The sequence below is a fragment of the Neolamprologus multifasciatus genome, chromosome 18, assembly GCF_963576455.1.
Source record: "Neolamprologus multifasciatus chromosome 18, fNeoMul1.2, whole genome shotgun sequence".
In the NCBI taxonomy this organism is placed as follows: Eukaryota; Metazoa; Chordata; class Actinopteri; order Cichliformes; family Cichlidae; genus Neolamprologus; species Neolamprologus multifasciatus.
Genome location: NC_140456.1, coordinates 1,264,228 through 1,284,089, shown reverse-complemented (window position 1 = coordinate 1,284,089; position 19,862 = coordinate 1,264,228). Strand labels below are relative to the sequence as shown.

Here is a 19,862-nt window from a genome sequence, read left to right as displayed (position 1 = left end):
CATGATTGTTGGGCTTCATTTCTGTACTGAACAGTCATTTAAGATTAGTTAGTAAATAATAATTAGCTCATGTTGTTCATGAGACTAAAGTCATCTCACTATGGTAGTGTAAATATAATATGGCCAATATTATAGTTATTGTCAGATTATTATGAGACATACATACATACATACATACACACACACACACACACACACACACACACATACATATATACATACATACATACACATATATATACACAACCAAGTTAACGCTGAAAGTACAAACATCACTAATGTCACATAACTTTGCCGACATGTGGTCAACAGCAATGTTTTAATGTTCTTCGTTATTAAACATTCGCACATAAATAAGTGACGTCATATTCAGTACTTACTTTTGACAGTTCACTCTTGGCCGCTCCCTTCTGCCGTATTTTGCAGCAAAATTATCCACACCCACCGCCGCGCTATGAATTGTGGGATATATGGGACCACGAAGCGTGCACCGGACCACAAAGCGTGCACCGGACCACGCTTGATATTTGGGGAAATCGGAGGAGTTGGCAAGATGGCGGACTGAGCAGTCGCATCCGTCTGAACTCCTCACTCAAGTCCCGATGTTTTAATCTTGAAGTTATAAAATCCACTCCTTTGAGCTATATTGACGACGTTTCAGCCCGAACATGAAGAAAAACAACAACACGAAACCTCCGGCAGTGAAAAACCTCCCTTTTACAACCCAGAGGAACAGCGAGCATGACTACTCAGCTCCAATTGAAACGGCTAATTCCAGCAGCAACAAGAGGGACAGACTGTTAACAACCCCTGATAATACTCCTGAGAAACCACATATGGAGAAAAAAGCAAAAGGTACGGCTAATGATAATGACTCCAACACATCCACTGACACCATACTGAAAGCTATTGAGAGTCTTGGAAAACGTGTTGATGACCGCATGGACGACGTTAGCAAACAAATTCAACAACATAGCGCCATGCTGGCTTCCATTGCTAAATCGGTGCAGTGTAATTCAGAGGAGCTGCAAGAATGCAAAAAGAAAATAAAACACCTGGAAAAAGAGATTGAATCACTCAAAAAAGATAATGACGATATTAAAGATCGTGTATTGAGCCAGGAAAGATACAAAAGAAGATGGTGTCTCCGTATCAAAGGGAAAAAGGAGAAAACAAATGAAAATATCAGAGAAGAAGTGGCGGAACTTCTAGGAAGGATTGCTCCGGACCTAAAGATGAAGATGGAATAAGCAGTTGACGTTGTCCACAGAGTGGGAAGAGTGGCGGAGAATAAGCATCGACAAATCATTATTCTGTTTGTGAGACGTGCCGTGAGAGATGACATCTGGAGGCGAACAAAGGCTTCTCCCGTGTGCAAAGAAGAAGGCATCCGCTTTGCTGAAGACCTGACCCCGGAGGACTGGCGATCCAGACAAGCATTGTGGCCAAAAATCGACCAGGCTCGGAAGGAAGGCAAGGCTGCGGGCTTCAGGGGCCCTTTTGGTTTCATAGAAGGCAAACGCATCAGGGTAGAGACTCCAGGTACGGGCTGACATCTGACTACGAAAGGAATATAGTGGAACATTTCGGATGATGGGACTTTTACCTCAAGATTTTCCTACTCAACCTCCTAAACCTCCTCTTTAAAGCTGTTCATGTGTTCCTTGTTCCAATTAAAAACTAATATTTCTCTTTTTTCCTTTAACACAAGGGGACTTAAAGACTCAATTAAGCGTAAAGCTGTTTTTCTGTACTGCAAGGGGCAACAGGCAAATTGTTTTTTTCTCCAGGAAACTAATTCTGAGGAATCTGATGTGAAATTTTGGTCACAACAATGGGGAAATAAAATTTTTTTTAGTCATGGTACAAACAGGTCGGCTGGGGTTGCTATTTGTTTCAACAGATGTCCTGGTAGTTTTTTGTGCAACATGGCAGACAAGGATGGACATTGGGTTGCCTGTGTGTTAAATACTGATAATACTCTGATTATTTTGGTTAATGTTTATGGATACAACAATGATCAAGAGAATAAGAACCTGCTGCATCAAATTTCTACAGTTATAAAGGAACTATATACCAAATTCTCTACTGATTATATAGTAGTTCGAGGTGATTTCAATGTGACTCCTGATGAATGGTTGGATAGATGGCCTTCAAAATTTTCAAGAGAACATAAAAACCCAATATTTGAAAATTTTGCTAATGATACTAAATTAATAGATGTATGGAGATTGTTAAAAACAGATGTAAAACAATTCACCTGGCACAAACCTAATGGTCAAAGCAGGTAACGTATTGATTATTGGTTGGTATCCAACTCAATTTTACAATATGTTAAGGAAACAGTCATCTCTAACGGTCCCTTAAGTGACCATTGCGCCATTATTCTAAGACTACAAAGCAAAGACCAAAACAACACATTTAAGGATTATTGGAAATTTAACTGTCAGATGCTGAGAAATGAGGAGTATTGTAATTCTATTAAAAAATTAATTTATATATCCAGAATGATGAAGCCATCAATACACCGATACTCAAATGGGAATATCTTAAATTTAGAATCAGAAAAACCTCAATTGCATTTGGTAAAAAGTTAAACAGACAAAGGAAATAAGAGGAATCAAATGTAGTAAAAGAACTTATGAATCTTTAAGGCAAATTGAATTGGACTGAGGAAGAAGAAGAAAAAATTTATAATTTCCAATCTAAGTTGGACGAAATGTACCTTTATAGAGCCAAGGCTGCTTATTTGTGATCCAAAGCCAAGTGGATAGAAGAGGGTGAAAAGAACACTGCCTATTTTTGCAATCTAGAAAAACTTAGACAAGAATATAATTCAATATGTAACCTAATAATCAACGGAGAGGAATGTACAGACACTAAACGCATTTCAAATGAAGTATTTACTTTTTATAGTAACCTTTATAAGTCTTCATACTCAGAACAAAATGTCACCTCCTTCTTTGACAAAATCAGTAATTGGATTTCAGTAATTGATGATAATTTTAGAGAAATTTGTGATGAAGGCCTAACTATAGAAGAATTTGATTTTGCTATTAAGAGCATGGCATCTGATCGCTCACCGGGACCAGATGGCATAACAACTAATTTCTATAAGCACTTTTGGGAAGACCTACAATTATTATTATTCAGTGCGTTAAATGAATGTATAAATCAAAAGGAGCTTATGGCAACAATGAAACAAGGAGTTATAAAATTAATTCCAAAACCGGGGAAAGATAAGAAAAAAGTAATCTAAGACCTATAACACTTTTAAATACAGACTACAAAATTTTTACAAAAGTTTTAGCAACAAGACTAAAAACAGGTATTTCTGAAATAATTAACCCAACACAATCAGGATTTCTCAAAGGACGGTTGATCCAAAATAATATCCGCTTGGTTTTGGACCTTATCGATTACAATTACCTAATTAAGGATGATGGTTTTATGTTGTTCTTGGACTTCCATAAAGCATTTGATTCTATCGAACACACTTTTATTATTAAGACATTTAAACATTTTGGGTTTGGAGATGCATTTCTGGATATGATCACTATGTTATACACTGATATTAATAGTTGTGTTTCTCTTTCAGAAGGCACATGTCCCAGGTTCAGGGTGGAGAGAGGTATCAGGCAGGGCTGCAGCATCTCACCTCTTTTATTCATTGTAGCCACTGAATTACTTGCTATTACTGTCATAAATTCAAACATCAAAGGATTAGACATAAATAACCACAAATTAATAATAAGTCAGCTTGCTGATGATACAACAATCTTTCTAAAAAATAAAGAACAAATTCCATTGGCCTTAGATACAATAAAGGTCTTTTCTGGTGCTTCTGGACTACGCCTGAACCTGGACAAATGTGAACTCATGAGTATCCACAATTGTTCTCACTCTTCTTTGTACAATATACCTGTCAAAAATGAAATCAAATATCTTGGAATCTGGATTACTAAATGCATGGCTGATAGTGAAGAAAAGAATATTCAGAATACAATTGACAAATGCAAAAAAACTTTAAACCACTGGCTACAGAGAGATTTAACGTTGTTCGGCAGGATAATTTTGACCAAGGTTGAATCTTTGTCCAGATTAATCTATCCAGCTTATTCCCTAGCCATCCCACCAAGAATTGAATAAGGTGAATTTTAATTTCATAGGGAAAAATAAACATCATTATATCAGTAACAGGGACTTGATAAAAGACTATGAAGAGGGGGGTTTAAAAGCAATCGATTTTGAAATAATGAATGGCATTTTAAAGATTAATTGGCTCCGATCTTTCTTAAAAAATGATCATGAGATCTGGTTCTTGATACCATCTCTTATTTTCAACAAAGTTGGGGGGATCCAATTTCTTTTAGTATGTGATTTTGAAATTTCTAAACTACCCATAAAACTTTCCAAATTTCATCAACAAGTTTTGTTAAATTGGAAATTAATGTAGTCCCCACAACGTTCCACTGTGGAATAATAGGGTGATATTGAATCGGGGGAAATCTATGTTTGTGGAAGAATGGATGACAAAACAAATTTGGTCTGTGGCACATATAATGGATGAAAATGGAGATATACTTGAATTAAACAGGCTTAATGAGAAATATGACATGAGTTGCTTGCTCGAGCTCTATAAAAAGGTTTCACAGAATATCCCAATAGTCCTTGTAAATACGATACAGAACAATTTTTCAAATATACCGACTCCAAATTTAAACTAGATGGTCTTGACTTGGTTAATGAAAAATGCAATAATCAGTTTTTGAGGAGGTATTTAGTTAACACCTTATGGTAAATGGTAAATGGTAAATGGCCTGTATTTGTATAGCGCTTTTACTAGTCCCGCCTAGAGACCCCAAAGCGCTTTACACGTCCAGTCATCCACCCATTCACTCTCACATTCACACACTGGTGGAGGCAAGCTACAGTTGTAGCCACAGCTGCCCTGGGGCAGACTGACAGAAGCGAGGCTGCCATATTGCGCCATCGGCCCTTCTGGCCAACACCAGTAGGCGGTAGGTGAAGTGTCTTGCCCAAGGACACAACGACCGAGACTGTCCGAGCCGGGGCTCGAACTGGCAACCTTCCGATTACAAGGCGAACTCCCAACTCTTGAGCCACGATCGCCCCTACCTTATATGCAGGTAGGACAAAACATTCACTCATCTTTAAAGATTATAACAAATCTGAGATCTCGTTGATCAGAACCAAATATTTAAAATTTCCAATTCCCCCCAAATTTAAAGAAGTCCATTTTAGAACTACAAAAAATATTTACCCCTCCAATGAATTTATGAGAGACAGATTTAAATTTGTGTTAGACAACTGTTATATTTGTAAAACAATTTCGGAAACAACAGAGCACATGTTCTATGGGTGTGTGACAATCCAGGATTTATGGAAATCTCTCCATGTCCTAATATTGTCCCAGTATGGAAATATTGATTTTTGGTCTTTTCAAAATACTCAAATTGGAGTAATCCTTAAGGATAAAAGTAGTGAGGTTTTAGTTAACAAAGTATTACATTCATAAATGCCGATATGCTAAATCCCCCCCCTTCATGGCCTGCTCTTAAAAACGAACTCTCTCTGTTCCGTAAATCTCTTAAGCTCATAAATAAGCCCCAAGCAATCAAATTGCATAGATTTTTAGAAGAGTTTGATTTTTCTTAGCCCCTTATTTAAGTTATGTGTCTTGTTTATGGAACCTCACTTTTAGAGATTTTATGATCCCCTTGTCCCCTTTATTTCTGTTCCTTGTTTTTCATTCTTTTTTATTGTTATTTATTTATTTTTGTATTGGTTATTCATCTTTTTATATTATTATTATTATTATTATGTAGATGTGTGTGTATAGATGTGTGCGTATGCATGTGTATATGCATATATATATATATATATATACATGTATGTATATATATGTATGTTTGTATGTTTACTTTCAGTTATTGTCGATTTCATTGTGGTATACCAACTGCACTGTGGCAGTGATGTGTATTCCTCTAATTGGGAGAAAAGAAAAAGGAGGTGTGATTCTGTTCTGAATGATTCAATATGTTGCTTGTCTCTTTGAGATTGTCATTGTTATTGTTCTAAATAAAGTTCATGTTAAAAAAAAAAGTGTCAGATTTTCAAAATAAATTCCTGCCATTTAAAAAAATAAAATAAAATAAATAAATTATATATATATATTTGGGGAAATCGACGGAGCATTTGGAGTATGCATTTGAAGTACACTTCGAATTGGGACAGTCGCCGTCGCGTGGCGGTGACGTAATCGCACTTAAAATGTGTACTTCAAGCGTGCAGACCCTGATTTGGGACTGTCACTACCCGATCCGTACCGGAAACCCAATCCGTACCCCGCATGCGCAAATCTTACGTCACTTCCTCTCTTTGCCAACATTGTGACATTCAATATATTTGAACGATACGGTTAGCGCCCAGTTAGCTCCTAGCATTTCTCAACAGTTCTGCCTCCTTTTCGACTGGCGGGGACATTTAAACAATGGATAATCCGTATACAAACAAATTCATGCTTTTCTCCTCAACAGAGAGCGTTTCCCGATTGAACAACAGCGCCGTAAAATAAGAAGAATGGCGCCTTATTACAGACTTAATAATATTGATTTAGCAATGTGTCACGTGAAGATTCATCAGCCAGATTAAGTGTTTACTGACAACTGACAGTGATAGCGGACATCATCATCACTATTCCAGTCAATCCTCTCCACACAGACGAGCATAAACACACTCGACTATCACTAAATCAAATTTAACACGTGTTTGTAATGACGCCAATTCAGTTTACAATAGGGTTCATTCGCTCGGTCAGCAGGTGGCGGTATCCTCGTACACTGGGGAGTACACTGCCATTAAACAAACAGAAGAAGAAGAAAACATCTGCACATGCGCGGTACGGATCGGGTAGACCCGATTTGTACGGTCCGACTTTGCACATGCGCAGTAAGGATCGGGGAGTCCCGATCCATAACTATCTTTTTATTTTTCGTTTTTGTCTACATTGTACTGAAATGCTTCACTATTGCAAACATTTTACGATATACTTATTCTTAACATCTTAACCGATACTCTGACCCATAACTATCGTAAAACGCTACGACCGGAATTAGACACCTTTCGCGCATGCGGGGTACCGATCGGGTTTCCGGTACGGATCGGGTAGTGACAGGGACACTGCTACAGACTCACCTGTCCTGTTGGCGGGTGCCCTATCCCGTGTCTTCCTCTAAACATAACTGTTCAAAACATCTACAAAGGAGATGTCTTTGATTTTGGGAAGGGGGGTGTTACGGCTGTGGCCATAGGAACACTGTGTGAGCTGTTCTGTTCTGTGTCTCTTTACTGTGCTTCAGACTCTTTGCAGGTCCCTCCCCTAATGACGAGTAGTGAGCAGCTGATCGGACCGTGGAACACGTGACAGTGTTCAAAAAGCCGCTCTGACAGCTCCCGCCGGAGAGAGAGAGAGAGTGGAGCGAGCGAGTAGCTTGACAGCCGACGCGGTCCTGACCCTGGTTACCAACCTATACTTTTGCTGTACATTTGTGTGAGCGTGCTCTGTGAGAGCCGCTCCTGCTGTGTTAACTTAGTGCTTAGGCACCCTTAGGCTGAAGCGGAAGGGGTGAGCCGCCTTTTTAGAATGCAACGGAACATCCACATTGAACAAATTAGCCACTACTAACAAATCTGCTTTTGTGCACCGCTCCAACTTTTCAATGGAGGGCTGTTGCGCAAAATCATCCATGTCAAACGACATCACGAGCAAAGCAAAAAAGAAAAACACAACTCCAGAGCCGCAAAACTCGCACCTACCGCATAGACGAACGAAACTCTCCGCCTTCCCACACCCTCCACAACGTCTTCCCCCCACCGCAAACGCAAAAGGAAACGAACCAACCACACGAACGAAAAGGGACGAGCCCCCATTTATGTTACGCCCCTAGTCTAGGCGTGTAGAGACGCACATAAGGTTGGAAGAGAGAGAGACAAATACCCGCCCTGGTTCCCAAGCCAAACATCCGAAACAGTTGTGAGTAAAAAAGGTGATTTTATTGAAGGTAATGAAGCATAGCTCCAGGGTGAACCCAGGCCAAAATAATAAACAAAACCAACTAAGTCCCACCAGAGAAAACTAAACCCTACGAAAGAAAACAGAACAAACAAATGACAATACTAGCCCTCGCTCCCTAACCCGGAAAACAGGAGAAAACTGTTCCCAAAGGAAAAGGCGACTCAGCCCTTCCGCTTCAGCCTAAGGGTGCCTAAGCACTAAGTTAACACAGCAGGAGCGGCTCTCACAGAGCACGCTCACACAAATGTACAGCAAAAGTATAGGTTGGAACTGCAAAGAGTCTGAAGCACAGTAAAGAGACACAGAACAGAACAGCCCACACAGTGTTCCTATGGCCACAGCCGTAACAATCCCCCATAAATATCTGATTGTAAATAAGGTGAAGGAAGTCTCATTTAAAATTCTACATAAATGTTATCCAGCCAGTCACTACATGGTAAAATTTAAAAGGGACGTAAATACTAATTGTACTTTCTGTGGGGATCATCCAGAAACTGTGACACATCTTTTTTGGTGCTGTTCTTTTACACAGAGATTCTGGAAGGAATTTAGCAGGTTTGTTATTGTCCATATTTTAAGGGAGTTTTCTTTACGATGGGAAAATGTTTTATTCTGTTTCTTTAAGTTCCCCAAGAAGTATGATAAATGTTTTTTTATGATAAATTTGTTAATACTTTTAGCTACATTTTTTATCCATAAATGTAAGTTTACTAACAAAACACCATATTTCTGTCATTTTTTTAAGGATGTGGAAATGTACATACAATCAATATCAGACTCCACCAACAAAAAGGCTCTCAAAACAATATATGTATGTGAATTTTTGCGTGTATTCTTATAATTGTTACTTTTTTCTTTTACCCCTGGCTTTTTGTGTTTATGTTCTGTTGTTTTGTATACTTCATCTGTTCGTATGTTGTATACTCATTGTTTGTTAAATAAAGTTAGAAAAAAAAACTCACCTGTCCTGTGCAGCTTGATTTCGGGTTTCCAGGTGATATCCAGCAGTCTGCGCTGACGGTCGATCTCTTCCTCGTACTGGACGATCGTTTTTTCAAACTCCAAGAATATTTGTTCAGCAGCAGCAGTTAGTCGCTCGTTGATAAACTCTCTCAGATACTGAACTGAAGGCATTGTTGCTGACACAGCTCACACACAACACAACACGACACAACACAACACAACACAACCGACCTCCTGCTGATTAACGTCTCTCCCCCGTTTACTTCCGCCTGGTGCCACACGGTGAAGTTCCGGCCGAAGAGGAGAGTTGCCTTTTCGTTCCGCTTCGTAATGCTCGAACGTGTCTGTTTCTCTTTATCCCCAAACACTTTTTATAACCACCATAAGTTTTCAGTTTTTGTTTTTCTCCGTTGCTGTGAGGGTCCATGCAGAGTGTATCCGGTCAAATTTCCACCAAAAGCAGAAATAAACAAATAAACAAGCAGAAAGTTAGAGACCACAATCAAATTGGCTAAAATTCCACTGGTACTGAACGAGCTATTTTTGCTTATTATAAAGGAGAAAAGTAAAAATAATTAAATAAAAATCAGCCTGTTTATTGTATTTTGCTTTTATCTGTGTTTTTTACTTCACAGGCAGCAGCAGGATCTATGACTGCTGTGCTTCTCTGACTGGGTGGACTGAGGTTTTGCCCCACACACGGGATTCCTACTTCTTTTTTCTTCTTCTTTTTTCTTCTAATTCTTCTTCGTCTTGTTATTATCATTATTATTATAAGTGTATATTATCAGAATGGACACAATAAAAAAAAAAATCAAACAGCGGTTTACACTGAACCCCCCCCACCCCTAAAAAACAAAAATCAAACAAACAAACAAAAAACGTTCCAGAGTCTACAGGAATCCACAGGAATTATTCCAGGTACATGGAAAACCAGGAATTTGAACTGTCATCTGTTTAACTTTGGGCAGAATTGGTGCTGCTGCAGTGCCAGAAGCTGCTGGATTAGTTTTCTGAGGGTCCCGGATGATCTCCATCACCTTGCTGTTTTCATTTGTTGGACACTAGAAATTAAAGTTTTGAAATAAACTGTGTCTGAATTAATTATCCAGTTGTTCCTTATATTTGTTCATTAAGTGGGTCACAGATGGTACTGTTGTTTCCACCCAGGTTTCTAAAAACCTTATCAGTGAGCTGCTGATTAAAGGAGCTGATGATGTGATTTTTAGCCTTTGAAACCACATCTTTAAAGTCCTAGGACCTGGCGTCCACATATGTGGACGTCACATTTTGGGTTATTTAGACCAAAATACTCAATGTTGCTCTACAAGGGCCTGACATCCGCTTACGAGTAGGGATGGGTTGGAAACAATTCCAAGGAATTGTTTCCAAGAAACAGTGGGAACCGGTTCTCAACAAGAACCGGTTTTCGATACCCACCCATCCCACTGTTTCTTGGAAACAATTGTTTCCAAGAAACAGTGGGAACCGGTTCTCAACAAGAACCGGTTCCCACTGTTTCTTGGAAACAATTCCTTGGAATTGTTTGCCATTTTTACAAACGATTTCCTTGTTGATTCCAGTCGCCCTGAATGACGTCACCACGTTGCGGAGCGTCATTTACCTGGCAGGAAACACGGCGCCTAAGCGGCTCAAACGCTCAAAAGTTTGGTCATACTTTACGAGAACAGATGACAACAGGGCAACTTGCAATACTTGCAAAGTAGATATTTCATTTAAGGGAGGAAACACGACGAATATGCAAAAGCATTTGATCACAAAACACACGATGACCTTAAATAAATGTCGTGTTTTTAATTCCGCTCCGGACTCGTGAATCTCAACCCAGCAGTAAATAATCAACTAACAATGCATATTATGTTAGCGCGATCTGCCTTATTACAAAACCTGCTATTACTGTGCATTTAGGTGACCATGATGAGAGAGAGTCTGGCTCAGATGCTGGCAGGTCTCGCTGCAGTCTACCGGTAGTAGAGCTATGACAGCGAGCTATGACAGCGATATAAACCCCTCATACTTCATTCAAAATGTGGGTGAGAGTTGCGGTTAGTGAGAGTTTGGAGAGAGTTTGGAGGTTTATGAGAGTGAGGAGAGAAAGTCAGGAGAGAATGGAGCCAGCTAAGAAGAGGAGGATGTCCTCCCCTGTGTGGGAACATTGTGATCTTATTCCTCCCAACAAGGTATGTAAATTTCTACAGAAGATGTATTTTCATAATACTGATGGTGCAATACAATTTATGTTAAGCTGTCTTTACTTTTGTACAAGGTGAAGTGTTTGCTATGTGCCAGGGAGATATAACAACAACACCTCATCCATGTGTAGCCAGATGGGCTACTCGCCTTTCTTTTTCTCTCTCGCTCGCTCTCTCCTGCGCTCGCTCTCTTCGCCGCGCAGCTAGGTTGATTGGTAGCCCACCTGCATATTGATTGCAGGGTGGCGTTAGCCCGTATAAAGCAAGCCGGTGTTTTTGTTGGATCATTCCTCCCGTGCATTCGGCACAAGGCAGCAGTAAATGCTGGCCCACTGCGACGGACTGATCAGCAGGAGTCAATCATATGACAGCTACAGGTGTGCTCTCACTTAACCTCAGATTCCCTCCGAGCGCTGGAATTTGTGTTAATAGTTTTTGCGGCCTGTTGTAGCGCGGCAGTTTGTTTTATTCCGGTGTTGTGCCAAAAACTGATTGCTCGTATTTAAACTGCTATAAGTAACTTGTTGGGCTATAATATGTGAAACATATGTTAAATGCATCCCTCATGGATGACATAAAGTCATCTTGAGCCACAAACAACATTCGTGTAACAAGATAGAAGCCGCAATCAGTCTTTGGCAGTGACTTTTATATAACCTTTATTTATGCAGTTAAAAAAAATCTCATTAACATTAAAAATGTCTTTTGTAAGAGTAAGTTGGCCAAGAGAACAGCAGGACGAGGATAAAGGACCGGATTGGTTATAATGTAAGTACAATAACACAGAGCTGTAAAGATACTTGAAAAAACAGATATTTTTTAATTCTATATATAACCCCTTTGTAAACGCTGTTCATCGAAGTCTATTTACCAACATACATAAAGATATTACACATAAAAAAATACACGGAAACATTGGAAATCGGTTTTTGGCAGGCAATCACTTTTTGGCATAACAGCGGCGTTGCGGAGAGAGGTGCTCGTGTTATCCCCACCAGTGAGAGTATAGCGCCTCCGGTTCTGGGGTAAGCCGTTAAAACAACTTTTATTAGCATTCATAGCTATGAGAGTCTAAGGTTACATTTATCTGTTTTAGGGTTTGACTGCTGTATTCGCCTCTCCGTGGCAAATCGCCCAACCTAAACCGGAAGAGTGAAACGCCTTCCCAGCCGCTGTTGTGAGGACTCCTCCTCGGTGGAGCCTGCTGTCTTGTCTTATCTTGTTTTTATTAAGTAGGCTTACCGTGTGTGTGTGTGTGTGTGTGTGTGTGTGTGTGTGTGTGTGTGTGTGTGTGTGTGTGTGTGTGTGTGTGTGTGTGTGTGTGTGTGTGTGTGTGTGTGTGTGTGTGTGTGTGTGTGTGTGGCAACGAGCCTGACGCTCAGTGTCCTTTTATTCTTTTAACATATATTTCTGTGTTTATTTCAGTGAACGGAGGACGTGCCAGTGGCCTTGGGACCTCAGGTGGTGGGTCGTTTTCACACTTTCTTTTGTACAGCACCGGGTGGGCTGCAGTGATTTTCTTTTTGTGTGATTTTCTTTTGGGTCCACGGCTGCTGGTAAGTCCAAGTTCCCTGATTGTTTTATTTTCACTTTAGGACACTGTCAACAATGACGCTACATCTTGGGTTTTAATATTTTATTTATTTTTACTATAAATAAAACTGTTTTAATATTGGAGCCAACCTGCCTCAGTGTGCATCCTTGAATCTGTGCGCCCTACTTTTATTCTTTTTATCTATTTTTCTTAAATATATTTCCTGGGGGTGAAATTCCCCTAGGTGGCGTTGTCATTTTATTACTTTTTATCTAACCCCGCCGACCACTTGGTCACACATGCTTAGGCACTACAGAGCTTTGCATGAGAATAAGGGGAACACCGATTGTGGAGCAAGACCAGGTGAGCCATCAAATGCCATGATAATATAGCATGCAGTAATGCTACTAAATGATATAACAATATTATGCAACTGTAATAAGTTACGTGTGTGATATTTATATTTGTGCTTTGTTTTTGTTGTCTTTCCTCAGGAGAACAATCTCAAATGGATGAAGACCTGGTTAGCATGTTGATTGAGGACTCCCAGCCATTTAGCATTGTGGAGGACAAAGGATTTAAAAGATTTGTTAAATCATTAAATCCTAGCTATGTTCTCCCCACTAAAAAGGTCATAAAAGCAGTGAAAATTTAGTTTTTACAGAATAAAATGTGAACAGGCAGGACTGAGGCTCAAAGCCTCAGTGTGTAGCTGTCCATACCTCAACGTTACAAAAGCACAACCACTGTCCACACCCCAACCTCACCTCACCTCACAGTAAATGATCATTTCCATTTTAAGCATTTCCAAATAATCATTTTCCATACTGCCAGTATAAATATACACAGTATGCTGCCATCACTACAATATAGATGTTTTACACACTCCTTTTGTTGTTGACATTTACAGGCTGTGTGCAAAAGGCCACACTCTTCAAATTCATGCCAACTAATATTTTTACGTCCAGTAGGTGTCCTACTAGAGCAAATGAAGCTTCAAGAAGCTTTGCGCTGGGGTGAACCAATTGGAGGGTTTAGTTTTTCTCTGGTGGGACTTGGTTGGTTTTGTTTATTATTTTGGCCAGGGTTCACCCTGGAGCTGTGCTTCATTACCTTCAATAAAATCACCTTTTTTTACTCACAACTGGTTTCGGATGTTTGGCTTGGGAACCAGGGCGGGTATTTGTCTCTCTCCTCCAACCTTATGTGCGTCTCTACACGCCTAGACTAGGGGCGTAACATAAATGGGGGCTCGTCCCTTTTTGTTCGTGTGATTGGTTCGTTTCCTTTTTGCGTTTGCGGTGGGGGGGAGACGTTGTGGAGGGTGTGGGAAGGCGGGGAGTTTCATTCGTCTATGCGGTAGGTGGGAGTTTTGCGGCTCTGGAGCAGGCACGTGCAGGGGGGGGGGGGGGGGGGGGCTAGAGGGGCTTGAGCACCCGCCCCTTTCCTGATGGGTGCCCAAAGTGCCCTTTTGTTGAGGCAACTTTTTAAAAAAAATATTATTATATTTTTTTGTGTGTGTGTGTGCGGAGTCCTTTCTGTGCCCCTCAACAATAATATTTAACTATTAATCACAGTTTTGCTAAATAAAAGGATCTGGCTTGCATCAGTCACATGATCACATTTAACCAATGATCGCCCTTGACGGCAGAACGCGCTGGTTACGAGCCGGGAACGAGCTCACAAAGAGCACGCGCATTTTTTGCGTTCCGGAGCTGCAGGAGAAACACAAGTTAACTCAGAGACACAGACTGATGCGACAAAACCAGTAAGTAGGTGTACAGCGTACACTGTAGTGTATAGCACCGAGGAGTATTAGCTTATTATGTACACGTTGGTAAGCTGTCTTGTTGCAACTGACGAACTGAAACAAATGAGCGTGCTGTGTGTGCAACAGCGTGACGAACATTACCTGTCCTTTTATTAACTGCTAAGTAGTGCTGGTCATAGCTGCTGGCTACCTGTGTAAGGCTGTCATGGGTCTGTAGCTCTGTCACCGTTTTAGGGAACATATTTAGTTTTAAAGTAAGTTTCCGGGCTTTTCCTGCCTTTCTGGAGGGATTATATTTCACTAAAAAACGATCTAATATGCATGTCCACATAATTATGCAGTATTATAATTATAATATATTAAAAAACACATGCTGTATTTTAAAGAACATACATTAAGAAGCAGATTATATCCATCCATCCATCCATCCATCTTCATCCGCTTTATCCGGGGCCGGGTCGCGGGGGCAGCAGCCTAAGCAAAGAGGCCCAGACCTCCCTCTCCCCAGCCACCTCCTCCAGCTCATCCGGGGGAACACCAAGGCGTTCCCAGGCCAGCCGAGAGATATAATCTCTCCAGCGTGTCCTGGGTCTGCCCCGGGGCCTCCTCCCGGTGGGACATGCCTGGAACACCTCACCCAGGAGGCGCCCAGGGGGCATCCTTGTCAGATGCCCAAACCACCTCAGCTGGCTCCTTTCGATGTGGAGCAGCAGCGGCTCTACTCTGAGCCCCTCCCGGATTGCCGAACTTCTCACCCTATCTCTAAGGGAGATGCCAGCCACCCTTCGGAGGAAGCTCATTTCCGCCGCTTGTATCCGCGATCTCGTTCTTTCGGTCACTACCCACAGCTCGTGGCCATAGGTGAGGGTAGGGACGTAGATCGACCGGTAAATTGAGAGCTTCGCTTATACACTCAGCTCCCTCTTCACCACGACGGACCGGTGCAGCGTCTGCATTACTGCAGCTGCAGCCCCAATCCGTCTGTCGATCTCCGGCTCCCTTCTCCCATCACTCGCGAACAAGACCCCGAGATACTTGAACTCCTCCACTTGGGGCAGGAACTCATCTCCGACCCGGAGTGGGCACTCCACCCTTTTCCGGCTGAGAACCATGGCCTCAGATTTGGAGGTGCTGATCCTCATTCCCGCTGCTTCACACTCGGCTGCGAACCGTTCCAGTGCGAGCTGGAGGCCCTCACCCGATGAAGCCAACAGAACCACATCATCCGCAAAAATCAGAGATGAGATCCTGAGGCCACCAAAGCGAAAGCCCTCCGCCACTTGGCTGCGCCTAGAAATCCTGTCCATAAAAATTATGAACAGAACCGGTGACAAAGGGCAGCCCTGGCGGAGCCCATCACCCACCGGGAACGCGTCCGACTTATTGCCGGCAATGCGAACCAAGCTCTTGCAACGGTTGTATAGGGATCGAATGGCCCGTAGCAATGGGCCAGACACCCCATACTCCCGCAACACCTCCCACAGGACACCCCGAGGGACACGGTCGAATGCCTTCTCCAAGTCCACAAAACACATGTAGACTGGTTGGGCAAACTCCCATGCACCCTCAAGTATCCTCGAGAGGATGAAGAGCTGGTCCAGTGTTCCGCGACCAGGACGAAAACCGCATTGTTCCTCCTGCATCAGAGGTTCGACTAGCGGACGAACTCTCCTTTCCAGCACCCTGGCATAGACTTTCCCGGGGAGGCTGAGGAGTGTGATCCCCCTGTAGTTGGAACACACCCTCCGGTCCCCCTTCTTAAAGATGGGGACCACCACCCCGGTCTGCCAATCCACGGGTACTGCCCCTGATCTCCACGCAACATTGCAGAGGCGTGTCAGCCAGGACAGCCCTACAATGTCCAGAGCCATCAGGAACTCGGGGCGGACCTCATCAACACCAGGGGCTCTGCCACCAAGGAGTTGTTTAACTGCCTCAGTGACCTCGCCCCCGGAAATTGGCGGGTCATTCCCCTCATCCCCAGACTCTGCTTCCTCCTCGGAAGACGCGTCAGTGGGATTAAGGAGGTCCTCGAAGTATTCCTTCCACCGCCTGACAATTTTCTCAGTCGACGTCAGCAGCGCTCCGCCAGCACTATACACCGTGCAGGTAGAGCACCGCTTTCCCCTCCTGAGACGCCTGACGGTTTGCCAGAACCTCTTCGAGGCAGTCCGAAAGTCTTTTTCCATGGCCTCTCTGAACTCCTCCCACACCCGAGTTTTTGCTTCAGCCACTGCCCGAGCCGCATTCCGCTTGGCCTGTCGATACCTGTCGGCTGCCTCCGGAGTCCCGCAGGCTAACCAAGCCCGATAGGACTCCTTCTTCAGCCTGGTGGCTCCCTTCACCTCTGGTGTCCACCATTTGGTTCGGGGATTACCACCACGGCAGGCACCAACCACCTTGCGGCCGCAGCTCAATGCAGCAGCTTCGGCAATGGAGGCGCTGAACATGGTCCATTCGGACTCAATGTCCCCCGCCTCCCTCGGAATGCTGTTGAAGCTCTGCCGGAGGTGTGCGTTGAAGATCTCGCGGACTGGGGCCTCTGCTAGTCGTTCCCAACACACCCTCACTACGCGTTTAGGTGCACCGGGTCTGTCCAGCGTCCTCCCCCGCCACCTGATCCAACTCACCACCAGGTGGTGATCAGTTGACAGCTCAGCCCCTCTCTTTACCCGAGTGTCCAGAACATATGGTCGCAGGTCTGGTGATACGATTACAAAATCGATCATCGACCTACGGCCCATGTTCGAACAAGGTGTTCGTTATGGCCAAACTGTGATTAGCACAGAAGTCCAATAACAAAGCACCGCTCGGGTTCAGATCAGGGAGGCCGTTCCTCCCAATCACGCCCCTCCAGGTCTCGCTGTCGTTACCCACGTGAGCATTGAAGTCTCCCAGGACCCGTTCCCCGACCCTAAGGCGCAGGGAACAAACCCTCTCGTCCACCAGGAAAAACCCCAACGTACCGGCAGCAAGCCGAGGGGATATTAGAATACCCACCCCAGCCCGCCGCCTCTCACCAGGGGCAACTCCAGACTGAGACAGAGTCCAGCCCCTCTCCAGGAGACTGGTTCCAGAGCCCAATCCGTGCGTAGAGCTGAGCCCGACTATATCTAGCCGGTACCTCTCAACCTCACGCACTAACTCAGGCTCCTTCCCCACCAGAGAGGTGACATTCCATGTCCCTATTGCCAGTCTTGGCAGCCGGGGGTCAGTCCGCCAGGGCCTCCGCTCCTGGCCGCCACCCGGCACACAATGCACCCGACCCCTATGGCGCCTCCTGCGGGTGGTGGGCCTGCGGGAGGATGGGCCCATGTCTCCTCTTCGGGCTGTGCCCGGCCGGGCCCCATGGACTAAGGCCCGGCCACCAGACGCTCGCCCTCGGGCACCCTCCCTGGGCCTGGCTCCAGGGCGGGGCCCCGGTAACCCTATCCCGGGCAGGGTAAACTGTTCCCTCGGTGTTTTTTTCATAAGGGTCTTTTGAATCGCTCTTTGTCTGGTCCCTCACCCAGATTATATTATATTATATTAGATTTATATTTTAAATAAGACAAAATTTGGATTTTACAGCAGTAAAATGATTGTATCTCTACAGTTTAAAAATGTAATAAGCTTTGCCCCTGCACAGAGTGGATCGTGAAACAAATGGAATAATCATAAATACATTATTTCATATTTATTACTTCCCCCTCCTCATTGCTTTATTATTGTAGCTCTAGTAATAAATAATAATGTAAGGATTCTGGATCAGCACCGTGATGCCCATAGTATATACAGTATTCTGAAGAAGGTCTAAAATGTCACTGTGTGTGCGTGCATGTGTGTGTTTTATTTAGATGGATTAAAAAAAAATTATTACTCATGATATAACATTGTCCAGACATGCCTGGTAAGGACATGAGGAGGAAACAGTTGGAGCTGTGTGAGGCTACTAAAGGCAGTGCTATAACATTTTTCTGTCATCATTTTATTATAGATTAAGTGCAAGAGTTGTTAGGTGTGGATAATTAGATTATAGTTTATTGCAATAGCAAGTTGTGCCTTGTTCTCAGATAGACAGCAAGTGGAGAGTGATATATGAATTGATGGGATGGAAGGAAGAAGAGAAGCAAAGAGTGATTCACAGGCAGAGCCGAGTTTATTTCTCACAGTTTTTTGTTGCTTTATGGTTCCAAGCGCTGTCACCAATCTTTGCATTTTGTTATTATCTCATGACACTTGTTTAATCAGCTACCATCTCTCCTGTGGACTTTTTACTGTCTACAGTCTCAGATCAACACAGCCCTGCCCTTCCCATATTAGATTCTTGATGAATGTGTGTTGTTGTTATTCAGCCTGGTTCAATGTGTCCCTTTTTAACTTTGAGCACCCGCCCCTTTAAACCTCTCTGCACGGCCCTGCTCTGGAGTGTGCAGATGCGGTTAGTTGTCTGCAGAGTTGTGTTTTCATTTTTTGCTTTGCTCGTGATGTCGTTTGACATGGATGATTTTGCGCAACAGCCCTCCATTGAAAAGTTGGAGCGGTGCACAAAAGCAGATTTGTTAGTAGTGGCTAATTTATTCAATGTGGATGTTCCGTTGCATTCCAAAAGGGCAGAAATTAAACAATGTTTGATAGAGAAACTGGTGGACAGGGGAGTGTTTGGGAGGCAGAAATCCTCGCCGATATTAACACCGTCACTCTCCGTCAGTGATTTAATTGGAATGTTTACGTTTTCTTTTCTCTCTTCTCGTTTTTTTTTTTTTTCCTCTCTTTTCCCCCTCTTGTTTTTATGCTGCTCACCCTCGTCCTTGGTTTCTTTCTTTATTTCTTTCACTGCTTCGATCACCTGCTTCCACACTCTTCCACAAACAACATCATTTATTTCGACACTTACTCACTGCACGATCACGCACAGTCATGCGCTCAACGGCAGCACATTTACATCAGTCAGACAGCGCACACAGACCTACAGGATACACACACTTAAGCCAAGCATACTCATATTAGTAAATATGCAAACACATAGTCAGACTCGGGGAGCATCTCGCCACACATTTTTTCTCTCTCTCCCTCTCCTTATTTATGAACAAGTGATATATTCTCTCCACCTGTCTAAGCGACACACACAGAGTACACCCCTAGTTATGCACAGACATCTATGGGTGCACTAAGATTCGTTACATGGAATGTAAATGGAGCTGGCTCCAGAGAAAAGAGGTTAAAAATATTTAACCAACTCAAAAAACTACAGGCAGATGTTGTCCTTTTACAAGAGACCCACAGACCTCTTAGAGGTTCGAA

At 43.0% G+C, this 19,862-nt stretch overlaps 1 pseudogene across 1 annotated transcript in view; it reads right to left on the bottom strand.

Annotated features, from left to right (window-relative positions):
* Positions 1-9,901, bottom strand: part of LOC146496920 (uncharacterized) — a 35,733-nt pseudogene extending 25,832 nt beyond the window's left edge. Inside the window, exon 1 of the transcript XR_014870585.1 lies at positions 9,061-9,901. The product of XR_014870585.1 is annotated as an uncharacterized LOC146496920 (transcript). The remainder of the gene's footprint in view (positions 1-9,060) is intronic.
* Between the last annotated feature and the right edge of the window lie 9,961 nt (positions 9,902-19,862).